At 34.6% G+C, this 18,342-nt stretch overlaps 1 long non-coding RNA gene across 1 annotated transcript; it reads left to right on the top strand.

Moving 5' to 3' along the window:
* The first annotated feature begins 5,837 nt into the window (after window positions 1-5,837).
* On the top strand, window positions 5,838-17,462 carry LOC107562732 (uncharacterized). The gene is made up of 4 exons (XR_001606023.1): window positions 5,838-6,185; window positions 15,776-15,858; window positions 17,227-17,259; window positions 17,416-17,462. It is a non-coding gene; the product is annotated as an uncharacterized lncRNA (long non-coding RNA).
* Window positions 17,463-18,342: the final 880 nt, after the last annotated feature.

Raw genomic sequence — 18,342 nt, 5'->3', positions numbered from 1 at the left:
TTTTTTGGAGCGCTACAATTTTCTCGAGATGTAATTTCACAGAATTCTGATTTTACAATTCAGAATTGCTACATGTGAACTCGCAATTGAGTGATATAAATTCGCAATTGAGAAAAAAGTCCAAATAGTGAGATATAATCTCGCAATTCGCAATAAACTTTTATATTTTTATTCTGTGGTGTAAGGATGGTTTTCCTACGGTGGTTCAGGCTGTAGGATTGCCGAATGACTAAAGAAACGTTATCAGCACGATGGTATAAAACTGTACATTTCTAGTCTTATTACCACCCACTGCCACTTATACCAACGACGGAAATAAGTGCAGTTAGAATAGCTACATATGTGGGAGAGCGTTGCTATTGTATTGCAATAGGTAGCACTTTAAGATTAACCTTGAATCAAGACTAGTTAGCACATAATTAATAATTGAAATGGTTTAATAACAATATTTTGTTAGGGTTACACTTGAATTGGTTACAAAATAGATGAAGGATGGTAAAGCATAGTTAATTGTACCCAACATGTAAAATATTACCTGAGAGAAAGAGATAGAGAGAGGAAGAAAAAGAGGGAGAGAGGGCAGAGACCCAAGAAGAGAGCCAGCCAAGGAAAGAGACAGAGCAACAGTTACAGTCCTCTTTTATCCCTTCCTTGACCATGTGACTAAAAACCAAATGTGAGACATTCAAACTGACCAATCAGCAGATTACAACTTCACCCACTGGGCAAAAGGTGTGACAATTAGCAGACCCCCGATGTATACACATGTTGGCCTACAGGCCTTGATCACTATCAGCACCTCTGTGCCTTCAGGAATGCCAAATGCCCCTTTTGTTACTGAAGATAGGTTTGGGACAGGAAAGCAGAAATCTTTGATAATTTTTGACCTTACAAAGTCGCCCCTTGGCACCGTTGGCCACACTTTAAGAGGCAAAAGGTGACACAGTCCATGAAAACATGCTTTCTGTACTGTGCAGATGTCATCTTCAGTCTTCTGGTCCAGATTTGTTGCAGTTGCAGCTGGTCAGTCTTTGTTCTCCTTTCAGCCCTGTGTGAGAGATCTTCATCGAATGGTGTTGCACCCTTCATAGATATGCAAAACACCCATTGAATACTTCACACCTCCACAAGAACAGGCACTGAACATGGTAGAATCCGCTTGTCCCTCTTTCTGAGGCAGGACACAGGATGTGAACTTGTGCAGCGGGAATCCTGTGATTTCAAAAGAACATATGGCACAACAACCAGCAAAAGTATACATGGCATTTGTCATTGGTCAGGTTTGATGTGGTCAGATTGAATTTGTCTCTGGCAAAAAGCCCTTAAATCGATGTACTTAAAAAGATGTCAAGGTGAGAACAAAAGATGATCTGAAAAGCTCTTACACTGTTTTTGGAAACATTCAAATAAATTGCATTATAATAAAATCAACAATTTTTGCTTGCCAAAATTATCTTACCCTACCAAGATGAGCAAGATTGCGTCACTGTCCCTGGAACAGGAAGACATGTTTGCTTTTTCCTAACAGCCTCTAACCTGACTAACCAGTCTATTTAACACATACTTTCAGAATAAAAGTATTTCTTTAAAAATCCAGAACATTTGAACAATAATGTATGCATTTACTCTGAAACTGCTTAAAATGGCTTTTCAAATCAACTACTGTAGCAAATTCAATTCAAAATGCTTAAAGAGCTAAATACAGTATAGTTTAAAAAATTTATTAAATATTGAAAAAAGATTGTTATTCATATCCCCCAATATATTGTAATAAGTAGTTTACCCACATTTATTTTAATTGCATATTACTTTAGCTTTTTATGCTTTTGTATATATGAAGTTTTAAATGAATTGATTCAAATTGACCATTTGAACTGTGTTATTAGTTATAAATGTTATACATTTTGAACTAAGGTTTAAAGCACTAATAGACGGTTTTAAAGAAATGGTTAACCTAAAAATGAAAATTTGCTGAAAATATACTCCCCTTCAGACCATCCAAGATGTAATGAGTTTTTCTTAAGAAAAAGTTCACTCAAAAAATGTTTCTTCATCAGATCAGATTTGGAGAAATTCAGCATTTCATCACTTGTTCACCAATGGATGTTCTGCAGTGAATGGGTGCCGTCAGAATGAGAGTCCAAACAGTTGATAAAAACATCACCGTAATCCACAAGCAATCCACACCACTCCAGTCCATCAGTTAATTTCTTACAAACGTATCTTCGCACTTTAAAAGATGGATTGGAGTGGTGTGGATTATACTTGTGGATTCCTGTGATGTTTTTATCAGCTGTTTGGACTCTCATTCTGACGGCACCCATTCACTGCAAAGAATACATTGGTGAGCAAGTGATGAAATGCTAAATTTCTCCAAATCTGTTCTGATGAAGAAACAAACTCGTCTACATCTTGGATGGTCTGAGAGTGAATACATTAAGCAAATTCTCTTTTTTGAGTGAACTATTTAAAGAATAGATAATCAAATGAGTTTAATGACAAATAAAACGCTCACTTAAATCACTGTGATATTACCTGGAAATTTGACGTCTAACCTGCTGGTGTTTTTATAGGGATTGTTCAACCAAAATTGAAAAGCACGTCATTTACTATGCTTCCAATTGACTTTTGCGCATAGGTGACCCTGTGGAAGGAGTCAGTGGATGGACAGTGGGCTTGTATCAGTGACGTCAACAAAGGCCAGGGGGCCGTGAGCTCCATCACAGACAGCCAGCAGAACGAGCAGTGAAGCCCGTCTCCTCTCTCACACCTCCAATCAGACATCGTTCTGCCCTCAGAAACTTTTCTTGAACATTAAAAGTGCATCTCACTCCCATACGGCGGAGCGGATATGAAATTTTGTTTTGGTTTTCAACCTTTCCCTGATTTTTTTTTATTTTTTAGATCGTTTCCATTGGTTCATTTCCAAACAGGATGTTTGAGCTGATTTGTATTATTTGTAAAAGTTCTTAACATGTCAATTATGTTGAGAAATAATTAATGGAGAAGTTAAAAAAAAAGTTGATAAATGAAAGCTAGTCCAAATATGGTGCAATGGTGTTTCAAGACCAACACGACCATTGAAGAATAAAGTTTTCTATATTAAACTATAACTAACTTGTTTTCTTCTTCGTAATAATGTCATTAAATTGTTGTCTACAGTTTAATTACATACAATATAATGGTTATAAAGAATGTATTGTGAGTATATACAACACTATCCCACCACCAATTCGTATGTATTTTACGAGGTGGCTAATTCGTACGACTTTGCTTGTACGTTTTTGATGCGATTTGTGTAAGGGGTAGGTTTAGGGGCGGAGTTAAGAGGTGGTCCTTCGTACGAATTCCTATGAATTTGGCACCTAGTAAAATAAAATACAAATTCGTACAATTTTGTGCAATTAGCAACAGTTTGGTTACCAACATTTTTCAAAATATCTTTTATTCATACATTTTTACCAGAATGCAACATTTTATCGCAAAATTAGACTGTTTTTCTCACAATTGCAAGTCATAAACTTTCAATTAAGTCTCGATTAAGAATCGCGAGTTATTAACAGCAATATGTAAACCCAGAATTCATAGAGAAAAGTTAGAAATGTGAGTTCATAATTGCGAGATGTAATTTCACAAATTAGCAAGAGGGTGGCTAACCACTCAAGACTAAAAAGTCTACAAAAATATTTTTTATAAATTGCATTTATTTTTTTTGGAGCGCTACAATTTTCTCGAGATGTAATTTCACAGAATTCTGATTTTACAATTCAGAATTGCTACATGTGAACTCGCAATTGAGTGATATAAATTCGCAATTGAGAAAAAAGTCCAAATAGTGAGATATAATCTCGCAATAAACTTTTATATTTTTATTCTGTGGCGGAAATAAGCTTCCATATGAATCGCATACATATGGGAGTGAAGTGTACGCTAATTATGCAAATATATGATCTGTACGTGCGTTTTTTTTATTGTTCAGAAAAAAGCATGACAATCCACTCCTAAACCTAACCATCAAAGGTCGTATGAGAAGGTATGAATAAAAATTGTACAAATCCATACGAATTATCCACCAATTTGCCAAAACACAAAATAGCTACAAATTGCCATAAGAGCATAGGAATAAATGGTTGCAAACAGCGTTTCATGTTGACTTTGCAACATATTTCAAATTGCAATACCTGGAGCACCATAAAACAACCAAACCATGAATGAAACGGTTGGCATCACCTGCAAAATCTGTCAAATAAACATGCCATCTAAACATCCAGCGTGAACGTGCTATGGCAGTTGTTTCCATTACTGTCATATTAAATTATGCCTCGGTTACAGATTTGGCAGAGTTGCCCAAGGGTTCAGGAGATCAGCACAGAGGCCTGCCAACCCTCCCTCAGCCTCCAGTTATGAGTTTGCATCTGGAATGGGGGGGGGAAAAACTCCAAAATGTGTTCCAGCCTCTCACAAGCGCAAGTGAAGTGTCACTTAGAATAACAGGTTGATTGATTGTGTAGAGAAATGCGTATTTTCACACACTGGGTTACACATCGGCTTAGCACTATCGGTTTGCAGTTCTGACAAGTTTCTTACTCATATTACAGGAGCCAAATCACTCATCTTCAGTACATTTCACCATTTTTCAGTACACAGTTCCCATTTTTCTTTTAGATTCTGTTGCTCCTATTACCAAATCAAAATTTGCAGACCAATATTGCTGAAGTTTAAACCCTGTATTTTTTTTTTTTTTACCATATTTTGCATAAATACTTGCACTAAACTTTTATTTTTATTTTTTTTGCATTGTGACATGTATGTATTTATTAAGCTTTTTTACTTCTAATTCTCATTCCTTTAATATTAAAAAAATTCTAATTTATGGTAATAATGACAAAAATTTAATTAATTAGCCATTTTTAAATAATAAAAATAATTACAGATATTTTGGATATACAAGTTAATTAAATAGTATATTTAAAAAAAAATATGAATTATATAATTAAATTTATAAAATGTAATTGGAGCAAAAGTTTGGGCAAGATGATTTCCACTTTTACTTTATTACATTAGGGCATGTGCTTCATTATCATTAATTTGATCACAATATATAACAAATAACAAATATTCTTTATAAAAATAATATATTTTTTAATAAGTATTTAAAAATATATTGTCAATTATTGATTAATATGTATTATATAATTTAATTATTAATTCATAATTTATTTGTAACATTTTTGGGGCTATTTGTAAGGTGATATTAATTTTAAAAAGTAGTATTTTTAACTGTCTTAAGATGATATTAATTTAAAAATGCAAAGATGATTCTCACTTTTACTAGGAATGTGCTTCATGGTCATTAAAAATGATATCACAATATATAACAAACACAATTTTCTTCATGCAACAAAAATATACTCTATTATATATAAAATATATAATATTAGTGTTATAAAACATAAATGTTTTATATAAATGGTTTTCAAATAAAACTAAATCATTAAAAATAATTTATTTTATTGCATTTAAACTGAAATTAGTACAAATATGTTGAAGACAGGCGGTGTGCTTCAGTCATTGTATCACAATGTATAACAAATAAAATGTATGCAAAATATAGTTTTATCATTTCAAATAGTTGAGAATTTTCTCTTAAAATTAAGAGAAGTAATGTTTAGCCAATTAAAACGTCAAAGGATCTTTCTACTAACAAAGTAGCCTACCATCTACACACCATACAGTACCTTGGAGGATATGTAAACTAACCCGTGGTGTATGAATATGCTAATTATTCAGTAGAGTCTCGAACGGTAGGATGTGTACTTCTCCGAGCCCATCAGAAGGTAAGGGTTAATGAGTTTGCTGTGGCATATTGCGTGGATCTGAGAGCGTTCCGGCGGGCCACGCGTTCACACACTTTGGTGAGGCGGTGACACTCGTGAGTCATTTGCGCTCCGCTCTCAGGAGTGACGGCTTATGCCCGCTCATGGACCACTGCATGAACACCACAGGATCTGTCCACGATACACCTGACCACCGACACATCTCCGGCCGCATGCTCCCTGTCCATCATCACCACAAACGAGCGTCTGTTTGCGCCTCTCTCCGCATAACGCATTACTCTTAGTTATTTGCCATGCCAAGCTGGAGGAGAAACCTGACTTTTTGCCTGCAGAGAATGCATGACGAAGGTAAGTGAATGGATTTCAGACTTATAAATCGAGTTTAGTGCGAATTCGCTTATAGGTTCTAATGGTAAATGCGCAAATGAAGCTCTAGGGTGTGCGTAATAGACGTCAGCTCTGTGAATTCACCACGAGTGACTGCGTTTGCTGCTCTGAACCCACGTGTTAATCAAGTGCCATGTGTTTTTCCTTGCTTTGTGTCTATAATTAATTATGTCTAAAGCAAAATGAGTTGTGCCCCAGGACATAGCCTATGGGATTCTCAGCGATAAATGCTAGGTAATTCCTATTATGCAATACTTTTTATGTCTTAATATACTGGATAAATGTTAAAATGAAAATAATAATAATTAATATAACATATTAGTTTGTCTTCTATAACAGAATCACAATAAAATTAACATTGTGTGATTTTTTAAATAATTTAATTATTTTGATTTGTGTGGATATTGCCATTTTTGACAAAGCTATGTAACTTCTAACAAATGGTGCTGCATTGTCATAACTATTTTTATTTGTTTTACTTTTATCCAATTTTCATTTCTGTAATGCCAGAAACGTTCTCATTCTTATTGTGGTAATGCCTCGATGAATCACAGCATCACACTAACATGAACATGGTGTGAATTTTAAATAATTTAACTACTTTTATTTATATTGCCATTTTTAACAAAGCTATGCAACTTCTAACATAAAAGAACTGGCAATTTATTTTAAAAATATGCACGCTTTTTTTCTCAAAAACATTTCAAACAAAACATATACTATATTTACAGAATACAGAAGTAATATTATTTCAAATTATTATTTTAATTGTTAATTGATTTATAAATTATGAAGTTATTAATGAAGTTATAATTAATAATAAAGTTGAATTGTTTCAGGTTGACCAGAACCTTTTTATAAAAGTCTTGTATACTCTTTTTAAACATAGTCTGGCTTTAATTACAACACACATTTATTTATGTATTCATAAATTATAGAATTCACAAGGTATTGCATAACAGGAATGGCCCCCTTATATAGTCTTGAGGTATTCCTGAGCTCCTATCTACTGTATAATGAAGTCCAAAGCAAAATGAAATGTGCCCAGATACATAGCCTTGAGGTACTCACCTCAACACTTGGGTAAAATTATGTCAAACGAAAATTGAGTTGTGCCCCAGTACGTAACCCTGAGGCACTCCTCTGCATCTTGATCTACAGTGATGTTCTACAGTGATGTTTAAGATATTGTAATACAGTTGCTGATGTGTTTTGAAGTTGAACGAGTGAATGTTCATTGCCCAGGGGAGAAATTCTGAGTCGCTTAACTTGCTTCAACTTTTTCATCTCTTGTGCATTGAAGATCTCATGAATTGGTCATGCAGAGAGGTGAGAATGTCACATTCTAAAAAGAGGCGTTGTGTGAAGATACTTTTAAAACAGAAGTTACTAACAATCAGTAAATTACATCTATAGTTAATTAGCAATGAACTCCATTATTCAGTGCTGACCAAAAATGTTGTTGAAACACTCAGAAGAACAAGGAGAAAAATTGCATTTTTATTATGTTTGTCTCTCTCTCATTCAGGAGCTAATCCTCTTTCCTTATCAGAATTTGAATTCCAAGACATGAGATCCCATTAATCATAAGAACAGAGTTAAATTAGAATGGCGAGGATGAATTTGCAGTTTGCTGACAGTGTGTGTGTGCATTTGGCGGAAGTTGTAGCACTGATAGAGCATTGCCTGATCATATCTCGCAGCGGCTGCAACAGTATATCTGGACAGATTCCCACGTTTAGCTCAAGCAGAATTGATCGAATAGCTGCATGAATGCTCAAGACCTTGAATTGAGTTCTGCACCAGGTTTTGATCCTATTGCTTTTTAAAAATAAAATATTGTTTATCAGTTCTTCTGATCAATTATAATGCTTTATTATTTTTTATATTTCATTTTATTATTTTATTTTAATTTAAGTTATTTTATTTTGTTATGTTATTTTTTTTTTAATGAATGTGGCTTTGTATGCTGTTGCCATTTGAAATGGCATTTTGAGAAATATTTCCTCTGCCTCGTGTCTCAGAGCGGGATGAGGTCAGAGAGCAGAGTGCTCATTTGCCCTCCGATATAGAGATGTCATCTTCCTCCTCCTATTTTTAGAAGGCTCTGGAATTGCATGTATGTTAAATATCAAAGGGCTGTCCCCTTTTGCTGAAGTTAGGTCATAGCAAACATTGTTTGACAAATTACAGAAAGATTGTCTCGACAATAGTCTCTTGTACTGGCCGGTTGTGAAAATGTGATTGTGAGGTTATATGTGTTTGTCAGTGAATGCAGTCATATACAGGTGCATCTCAAAAAATTAGAATATCGTGAAAAAGTTTATTTTTTTCTTGTAACTTATTTTAAAAAGTGATACATTCATATATTCTAGATTCTTTACATGTAAAGTAAAACATTTCAAAAGTTTTTTTATTCTGATGATTAGAGCTTACAGCTCATGAAAATTAAAAATCCAGTATATCAAAATATTAGAATATTTACATTTGAGTTTCATTAAATGACCATCCCTCAGTGTAAATCCCAGGTATCTCTTGTTCTTTGAAACCACAATAATGGGGAAGACTGCTGACTCGGCAATGGTCCAGAAGACAATCATTGACACCCTCCACTAAGAGTGTAAGTCACAGAAGGGCAATACTGAAAGGGGTGGCTGTTCACAGAGTGCTGTATCAAAGCATATTAAATGCAAAGTTGACTGGATGGAAGAAATTGGGTAGGAAAAGGTGCACAAGCAACAGAGATGACCGCAAGCTTGAGAATACTGTCAAGCAAAGTCGATTTAAACACTAGGGAGAGCTTCACAAGGAGTGGACTGAAGCTGGAGTCAGTGCATCAAGAGTCACCACGCTCAGGAAAAGGGCTACCAAGCCACTACTGAAACAGAAACAACATCAGAAACATCTTACCTTGGCTAAGAAGAAAAAGAACTGGACTGTTGCTCAGTGGTCCAAAGTCCTATTTTCAAATAAAGTAAATTTTGCATTTCATTTGGAAATCAAGGTCTGGAGTCTGGAGGAGACTGAAGCGCAGAATCCAAGCTGCTTGAAGTCCAGTGTGAAGTTTCTGAAGTCCGTGATGATTTGGGGTGCCGTGACGTCTGCTGTTGTTGGTCTGTAGTGTTTTATCAAGTCCAAAGTCAATGCAGCCGTCTACCAGGAGATTTTGGAGCACTTCATGCTTCCATCTGCTGACAAGCTTTATGGAGATGCTGATTTCCTTTTCCAGCAGGACTTTAGCACCTGCCCACAGTGCCAAAACCACTTCCAACTGGTTTGCTGACCATGATATTTCTGTGCTTGACTGACCAGCCAACATGCCTGACCTGAACCCCATATGGAATCTATGGGATATTTTCAAGAGAAAGATGAGAAACAGTCGATCCAACAATACAGTTGAGCTGAAGGCTCAATAGTGCCTCAGCAGTGCCACAGGCTGATCGCTTCCATGCCACACCTCACTGATGCTGGAGTTTATGATTAAGGAGCCCCGGCCAAGTATTGAGTGCATAAATGAACATACTTTAAAGAACTTTTCTGTTTTACAAATCCTTTTTGTGATTGATTTTAGGAAATATTCTAATATTTTGAGATACTGGATTTTTGACTTTCATGAGCTGTAAGGTCTAATCATCAAAATTAAAACAAAACAACAACAAAAAAACGTTTGAAATGTTTTACTTTACATGAATCTAGAATATATGAAAGTTTCACTTTTTGAAATAAGTTACAAAATAAAAAAGATTTTTTTCACGATATTCAAATTTTTTGAGATGCACCTGTAATTGTTTTGAACACTACAAGCCATATAAAACATTTGTGAATCCAGTGCATTAAATTGCATTAGGATAGATTTTTTCACTTTGATTCCACACTTTACAAATCCCTCTATGAGTTCTGGGAAATATACTCATAAATCTTTAAAAAATAATAATTTTAAGGCATTTTTTTTGCATGAACTTCAATGCATGCAAGACAATCTACATAAGACAAATGAACAAATCTGAATTATCTTAACAAATAAGAGTATCCATGTTGGAAAAAAAGGAAAAATCCTTTAAAAATCTAGTCTACAACACGTGTCAAGTTCTTAGAAATGTACTCTTATGCTGGTTTAGGTTTTGAAAAACCTTCATACCATTTTTAAGAAAAGTTCAAATTTAATGTAAAATGTGTTTATGTGTTCATCAACATCATCATCATCATCATCATCATTATTATTATTAAAATATGATGATTTAATAAATAATACAAGAAGTATTAATATATTGTGTTAATATATTAATATATTGTGTGCATCATATGGCGAACAAGTTAAAAAAAGCTTTTTAAATAGTAATAATAATAATAGTAATAATAATAATAATAATTGTTATGTATTTATTTATTTATTTTTGGCAAACAAAAGTATTATCAAATATTAAAAATATTGGTAACACTTTACAATAAGGTTCATTAGTTAACATGAACTAAGCATGAACAATACTTCTACAGCATTTATTAATCTTAGTTCATGTTAATTTCAACATTTACTACTGCATTATTAAAATAAAAAATTGTGCTTGTTAACATTAGTTAATGCGCTGTGAATTAACATGAACTACGCACAATGGCGCCAATGCTGATGGCTGCCTCCGTGGCGTGCTCTGCAGTTGTTTTTATGTTTTTGTTAGTTTGTCCTGTCTTTAGTTATATCCCTGCAATCAGTTTCACCAGAGACGAATTGCTGGACATTCGGAAGTACACACCACCCGATATTTCACCGGTTTTCGACTATTCTGATGTTTTGCTGGACATTGTTGTCGGGGGAGCTGTGGCGCTGATCAAGCGCTTCAGGACACGCAGACGGGGGAAGCGAGCCGGCGCGCTCGTGAAGCTCAGACAGCGCGGATTCAGAACGCCGTTGCCTAGCATCCATCTGGCGAACCTCCGCTCTCTACCCAAATCCAAATCGCGCGGTGGCGGGACATGCTTTTACATCAATGAGAGGTGGTGTACAGATGTAACTGTGTTAAAGAAGATGTGCTGTTCAGATCTAGAACATTTCAATTTGCACATAATATACCTGTACATACAACTGTCTATTGTTATATACCTGTACATACAATTGTCGATTTGTATATTTTTATTCCTTATTTACTTGTTCTATTTTTCTATTTTTTATTATCTGTTTTTTGTTCTGTCACTGTCATTCTGTTACACTGTGGAGCTTCTGTCATGAAAACAAATTCCTCGTATGTGTAAACATACCTGGCAATAAAAACTCATTCTTCTTCTTCTTCTTCTTCTTCTTCTTCTAACTATGAACAACTGTTTTTTCATTAACTAACATTAACAAAGATTAATAAATACTGTAATAAATTTATTGTTCATTGTTTGTTCATGTTAGTTAATACATTAACTAACATTAACTAATGGAACCTTATTGTAAAGTGTTACCAAAATATTTTACCAAAACTGCTTTTATTATAAATAATAATAATAATGATAATAATAATAATAATGATGATGATGATGTTAAATTTTTTAATAAGTTTTGTTTTGTTTTTATTCAGCATTATATCAGTGTAGGGAATTTTTACATTATGCTGGCCAAAATATCAAAATTAATTTTAGTTCAGAAACTTGCTCATTATAGCAGAGGTGGATTCAAGTCATTTTACAGTGACCTATGTGTGAATTTAATTTCAAAAACTGAATCATAGTCAAACCCCTATACAGTATATCTGCACAACTGTTGAGTCTTGGTGAAATCTAGCTCCTGGTGAATCAGACCTCAAACAGTCATTTTGGGTTAAATACACATTAACTTAATTATTAAAGTATCAAAAAGACTGAGGCCTTCAATCCTCTACACACCCCAAACTCCACTCAAGTTCATTTAAATTTTTTCATTGTATTTTTTATTTTCAGAACCGATCAAGATAACGTGTTCAATTTGCATAATCTACTTGCCACACTTTACAAATCCCTCGGGCTAACATCCCACTCCTGTCAATTCACCGGTTTTACAAACGACACTAGCAGCAGCAGGCCTTCATCACATTACAGTCCGAGCTCAAACTGAAAATGCGTGCGCGGTCTTTAGAGGCTAAAACGACACGGCACGACAAACCCACGACGTCTCTTCAGCTCTCATCCTCAGAAGCGCTTGACATTTCATTATAAACATATTCAGAGCTTCGGGAAGGTTGAAGACTCTGGGGTAATCAAGAGATGTGTGGTTCGCTATCTTGTGAATGAAAATGACTAAATGCAATGAGCGATAGTGTGGCTCAGTACGCCTATTACTGTTAGCTGTTGATAAAACATTCCCAAAGACGTTTATATCATGTTCAAAATAATTTTTGACATATTCTACGATAGGTATTACCGAAGTGGTTAAGAAAACTGTAACCCTACCTTAACCCTCATTCTGGATCTTGTTTGTCTTGTATTAAATCTAAGGATGCTGCTATTCTCAATAGACATGCTCATCCATGAAGCTCTCAAAGACTCAAATCTTTTATGCAGCTCACATAATCAGTTTGGCTGAACTGATAAACTGTAATGAGAATATTTATGGTTCATTTTCTTTCCATGGGTGAAATGTATTCATTTGGATGAAATGAAATCATTTCATGCATGTAAGCAGGAAACAAAATATATTTTTATGACTTTTACCCTAAGGACTAAGAATTTCAAGCTCCAAAATGAAAAACAAAAAGCAATATAAAGTAGTCCACATGACTTGCGCTATAAATATGCTATATTATATGTGTTTTGAAGCTATACAAAAACTTTGTGTGAAAAAAACAGACCAAAATTAACATTATTATTGACCAAATCGTTTTGTGAATCTGTATTTTTCAGTGAATCTGTTTATGTATTACACAAAACTGAATGATTCATTAACAAATCCAGTTATTAAGTATATATTCAAAAGATAATCATTAAAGACAACTTTGTATTCTAAGTCTTTTGAAGGTACAAAAAACCTTGTGTGAAAGAACAGACCAACATTTATGTAAAATATTGACTGAATCTGTATTTTTCTGTGAATCAGTTTAAGCAGTTCACAAAACTGAATGATTAATGAATGAATCAGATTTATGAGTATATTCCAAGTCTTTTAAAGCTATACAAAAACTTTGTGCAAAAGAAAAGGCCAAAATTAAGGTCAGTAATCACAGAAAATCTTGACCAAATCATTTTTACTTTTCAGTGAATCAGTTTATGGATTTCACAAAATTGAATGAATCAGCGAGTCTTGTTTTTAAGTATATTCCAAGTCTTTTGAAGCTATTCAAAAACTTTGTGTGAAAGATCAGACTGAAAGAACCAAATTAATGTAATTACTCACTGAAAAATTCAACTGAATTGTTTTTGGAGTCTGCATTTGTCATTTAATCATTTTATGCAGTTCACAAATCTAAATAATTAGATTTCAGATTCAACTCACTGAACTAGTCATTCAGTCCCAGTAGTTAATAGCTGACTGAATTAAATTCAGATCAATCCTTCCACGGAAGAAAGACATAGGTTTTGGCATGACATGAGGGTTAGTAAATGATCTTCATGAGTTTTCATTTTTGGACGAACTAAGCTTTTATAATTTTAGATCCTAAATGATAATTTTTTTTTCATGAAAATGGCGACTTTTTTTTTTCTCCAATATTTTCATAATTACCATTTTCACATTGATGTTGGCCAGATTCTTTCTAATCATGGGTTTGTTTCAGCATGTGGCAAAGTGTTTAATTAATTTGCTTGGCTGGGTTTTCCTGAGCGAGACATTTTGCCAGACTGTTCCACAGGCTTCTGTGCTTGACGCGTATAACAGATCATCAAACAAACATGATTCACATCCATTAATGTCACTTCCTTTTGTTATATGTACTTACTTCCCTTTCAGAGCATCATGGGAAGGGAGGGATATATACAGTGGGGAAAAAAAGTATTTAGTCAGCCACCAATTGTGCAAGTTCTCCCACTTAAAAAGATGCTCCAAACAGAGTGTGTTGAATGCGGTTTTTGCCGTGTTAAGTGACATGCGTGCCAGCAGCATTAGCTAATCTTCATCTAGGTCACTCATTGGAATTGTGGGTAATGTGATTTGATGACTTACTCAAGCAGATAAATACAGCTTCATTTTGAATCCGGTATGAAGTATAACATACAATGTCGGGAATGGTTATTTCCTGTCCTGATTCCCATGAGTGGTTTGGTGTGGTACCGTCAGTGTTTTGTGACAGTGAATGTGGCTCACCGTGACTCACCCTGCTTGGACTTGACATTCTGATGAGCGACACCGATGGCTGATCTACAGTGCCTTCATATGCACACTATCGGGCTTGCTTGTTTTGCGCAGTAAAGCCTGCTGGGGCCTGATTGCTCTGAGAGGCAGTGGCCTGTAAACTCAAACGACCATAGGGAGGGTAGCTCCCGTGAAAGACAGTCTGCCGTTCATCACTTAGTCAGAGATGTGGGGTTCAGCTTGTTCACAAACATACGGCGGTGCTCTTTTGCTTTGACATCTGCAGCCGTTTATGATGAGTTGCAGCATTTAACCTTTAAAACGTTCTCACTGACAATTTGTTGCTTGTATTCTCTTCAGAAACCGATTGTTCTGTGATTTACAGTTAAACGTCTTTTTATAGACAAGAATAATATCGTTCTTAACTCCATGGGACATTTATTGCTGTATGTTGTCGAAGCCATGCAGGAAAACACAATTTCCTAACAGAGAGTTGAGATTAGCATAACCACATTAGCAGCTGTTGGTATATGCAGACATAGATATACATACATAGATTCCTCATTAGCAGCTGTTTCTATGGGCGGCTATATGTACGTTGTCCGTCATTCTGGAATGGTCAAAGACTGTCAGATATATATATATCTGCACAATACTTCGCTAAACTAACACAATACAACAAAACAAAGTCGTTAGCTAATGCAGCATTAAAAAGTTACCATTTTATAATCCTGTAATATTGAGTTAATACATATTAAAAACACCAACACATTCTTACCTGTGAGAGTTTATCCAGAGACTGACATGGAAGAGAATAAATTGTTGAATAAAGTTGTTACTTTTGTTTTCTTTGCACACAAAAAGAACATGAACAACTGATGTCATATGGACTATTTTAATTAAGTTCTTACTACCTTTCTGGTCCTTGAACGTGTCGTGTTGCGTTGCTGTCTATGCAGGGTCAGAAAGCTGTCAGATTTCATCAAAAATATCTTAATTTGTGTTAAAAGATGGTAAAAGATGAACGAAGGTCTTACGGGATTGGAACGACATGAGGTTATAATTAATGACCAAATTTTTTATTTTTGGTTGAACTATCCCTTTAAATAACTTCATTTTCTTTGACTTAAACACCACAACCAAGCTAACTGCCTTTGAGATGAATGCTAATAGCTAGCTCTCTTCGGGTATTATCAACCTTACCAAATAACAGCTAGCTCTCTCAGATGTTATAAATGTATGTAACCAAAGTGACACCCTAGAGAAACAAGTGATAAAGTTTTTTTCTTCTTTTTTCCCCACTGTAAATCTGCAGGGTTTTGTATGCAGTTTCAGTCAGTGCTACCTTCTTCCATTTTGCTAACATTTCAAGATGCCAATTTCAGTAATATCCATCAGGTAAGCTATAGTAGTACATTTTAACAGTACTGTACATTGTTTTTTTGGTCATATTTTTGTGGACTTATGTTATAGATGCTATCTTAAAATGTAAATGGATATAAGACATCCTCAAATATAATTAGTTTTACTTTTATCGCAATAGGATAAGTTCTAAGTTAAGTAAAAGTAGCAAAGTTTACAACACACTCTATCTCTTCAAAACCCCCACTCTCTGAACCTGAAAAAAAATCACTTTCACAATCTTTAATTACTAGAAACTGTCTGGTAGTCGACACGGATACTAAAGCTTGACACTTCCTACAGCTCAATACAGTTGCCTCGGTTAATTTATCTGGAGATAAATGAAATAACTGGGAGAGTGTCTGCAGTGACCAAAACTAATGTCAGGCTCAGACAATAAATGCCTACAAAACTAAATTTATTTATCTATCTCCTCTAACTTTCGCTGGCACTATCGCACTCTTTTTTTATCTTTCCTGCATTGGTCTGAGTGTATACTTTCAAAGGTAAATTATTACCAACAAATATTTTTGATTTAAGATTTAAATCTTTCTGATTTAAAGTTATGTTGTGCAACTTTTTGCACTGAAAAATGGCATTATTTCTTGTGTTGTATGAAAATAGTTAAATTTTTTAGTGGATTTGATTAGAAGTTACACCGTTACGCCAGTAGGTGGCGACAAATGACTGTCTAATGAATCTTTGAATCATTCATTGAACTCATTCGTTAAAAAAATATTTTGTCCGGAAACAATTTATGGCACTGTTTACACTAGTGCTTTTTCATTTTAAAACGCTGATTCGCTGATTCTACACTGCATTTCAGAAACTCTCTCAGGCCACACTACACAACGAAAACACATTCATGCAGGTACAACCATAGATATGTATAGGTAGATTCCATATTGTTTAGATGGCAGACACATCTACGTGCTTGGAGCGGTAGAAAGGGGAATCTACCTATACATATCTATGGGTACAACAATGAGCATAATGTTATTATTTACACGGTTGTCAAGGATACGCAAAGCAAATGTGGGCAGCCACGACATCATTTTCAAAAGTCTCAGTTTTGGTCCGTTTACACTAAAACGCAACCCTGAAGTTTTCAATTTCAAAAGTCTCCATTTCTGAGGGTCGAAAACGCCGGAGTAGTGTAAACGACAGGCGTAACTGAAGCGAAAGTTATGCGTTTTAAAACAAAAACACACTAGTGTAAACGTAGCCTATGAGGTAAACTTTGAATCATTCTCTACACTGATTTGTTCTGAAAGCAGGTGACTGATTTAAGCGAATCATTCTCTGACACTGAACTGATTGATTCGTTCAAAAACGCTGAAGACTTCTTTTTTTTTTTGTCTGCAGAACAAAAATAACTGGCAACATAGAGTCTAAAGTGTAAGTTACTCAGTATTTTGTTGTACTTATTGGAGTTTTGTGTAAATTATTGCTTGATGAACATTGTTTGCATTAAGCGGAAAGTTTGGCTAAGCTACTCTTTTGTTGTTATTTGTAAAACACTTCAGCTACTGTTCATTATCTTATTATTTTCAGAAACTCGCTGTGCTCATCTTGCTATCTCAACCCAAGCTCTACAGCGCTATTTTTAATAAATGAAGTTGAAAGCTATCATTCACAGAGGGGTTGCCATTGCATTTATGAGGGTTTAACCCTCAATCGTCATTGGGGACAAATTTGGGTAAAATCCCCTTTTTTAAAAAATATAGTTTTCTTAATCTGAGCGGTTCAAGACTTGGCTACTTTTCGTAAGTTTTCCACCTGAACACACACAAAAAAAGAGGACTCGATTCAACAAAGTTAAGTGGTTAGAAAAAATCTCCTTAATTTGTCATTCATGCCCAAAAATGGGCACCCATAGGAAATGAATGGCCAATACTAAATTTCAAAGAATTATTTTTATTTGTCCAATTAAAATCTATAAATCCAACACAATGCAGATCATACATACACATAAATGAAGTGCTGAGTCTATACAACATTCTCAATGTGGCAAACACTAACACTCACACACACACACACTTCAAATTCAGATCAAAGTTCTACTGAAAGATTTGTTTATGAAAATGTAAAAAAAAAGGTCTAAAACATGCTACTTGTTAGGTTTGTTGTTTATTCTTACTTGTTTGGCACCATTTGGTTCCATTTTACTTTTTTGAGTTATTGAAATTTGATGTTTTTTGTTAGAAATAAATGATTACTCTGTCTCCTACTTTGCCTTTTCCTTACAGATTTTTTTTTTTAATTCTACACTTTTAATTTGTGATAAAATCTAAAAATCTACGGTGGCCGAGAGAGCTCAACGCGCTGCAACTTAAGAAAACACATGCAAATTGAAAAAAGCCATCGAGTACTACAGCCATATATAGTGGCTATTGATATTTTTTTATATTTTTATATTTTTATACCATCATATGTCACCAGATGTCACCAAACTCACCAACATTTTAGGTTTTGGCTGTC

The sequence above is a fragment of the Sinocyclocheilus grahami genome, unplaced genomic scaffold (assembly GCF_001515645.1).
Source record: "Sinocyclocheilus grahami isolate Dianchi unplaced genomic scaffold, SAMN03320097.WGS_v1.1 scaffold835.1, whole genome shotgun sequence".
In the NCBI taxonomy this organism is placed as follows: Eukaryota; Metazoa; Chordata; class Actinopteri; order Cypriniformes; family Cyprinidae; genus Sinocyclocheilus; species Sinocyclocheilus grahami.
Note: the sequence above shows the minus strand (reverse complement) of the source record. Positions and strands in the feature narration are given on the sequence as shown.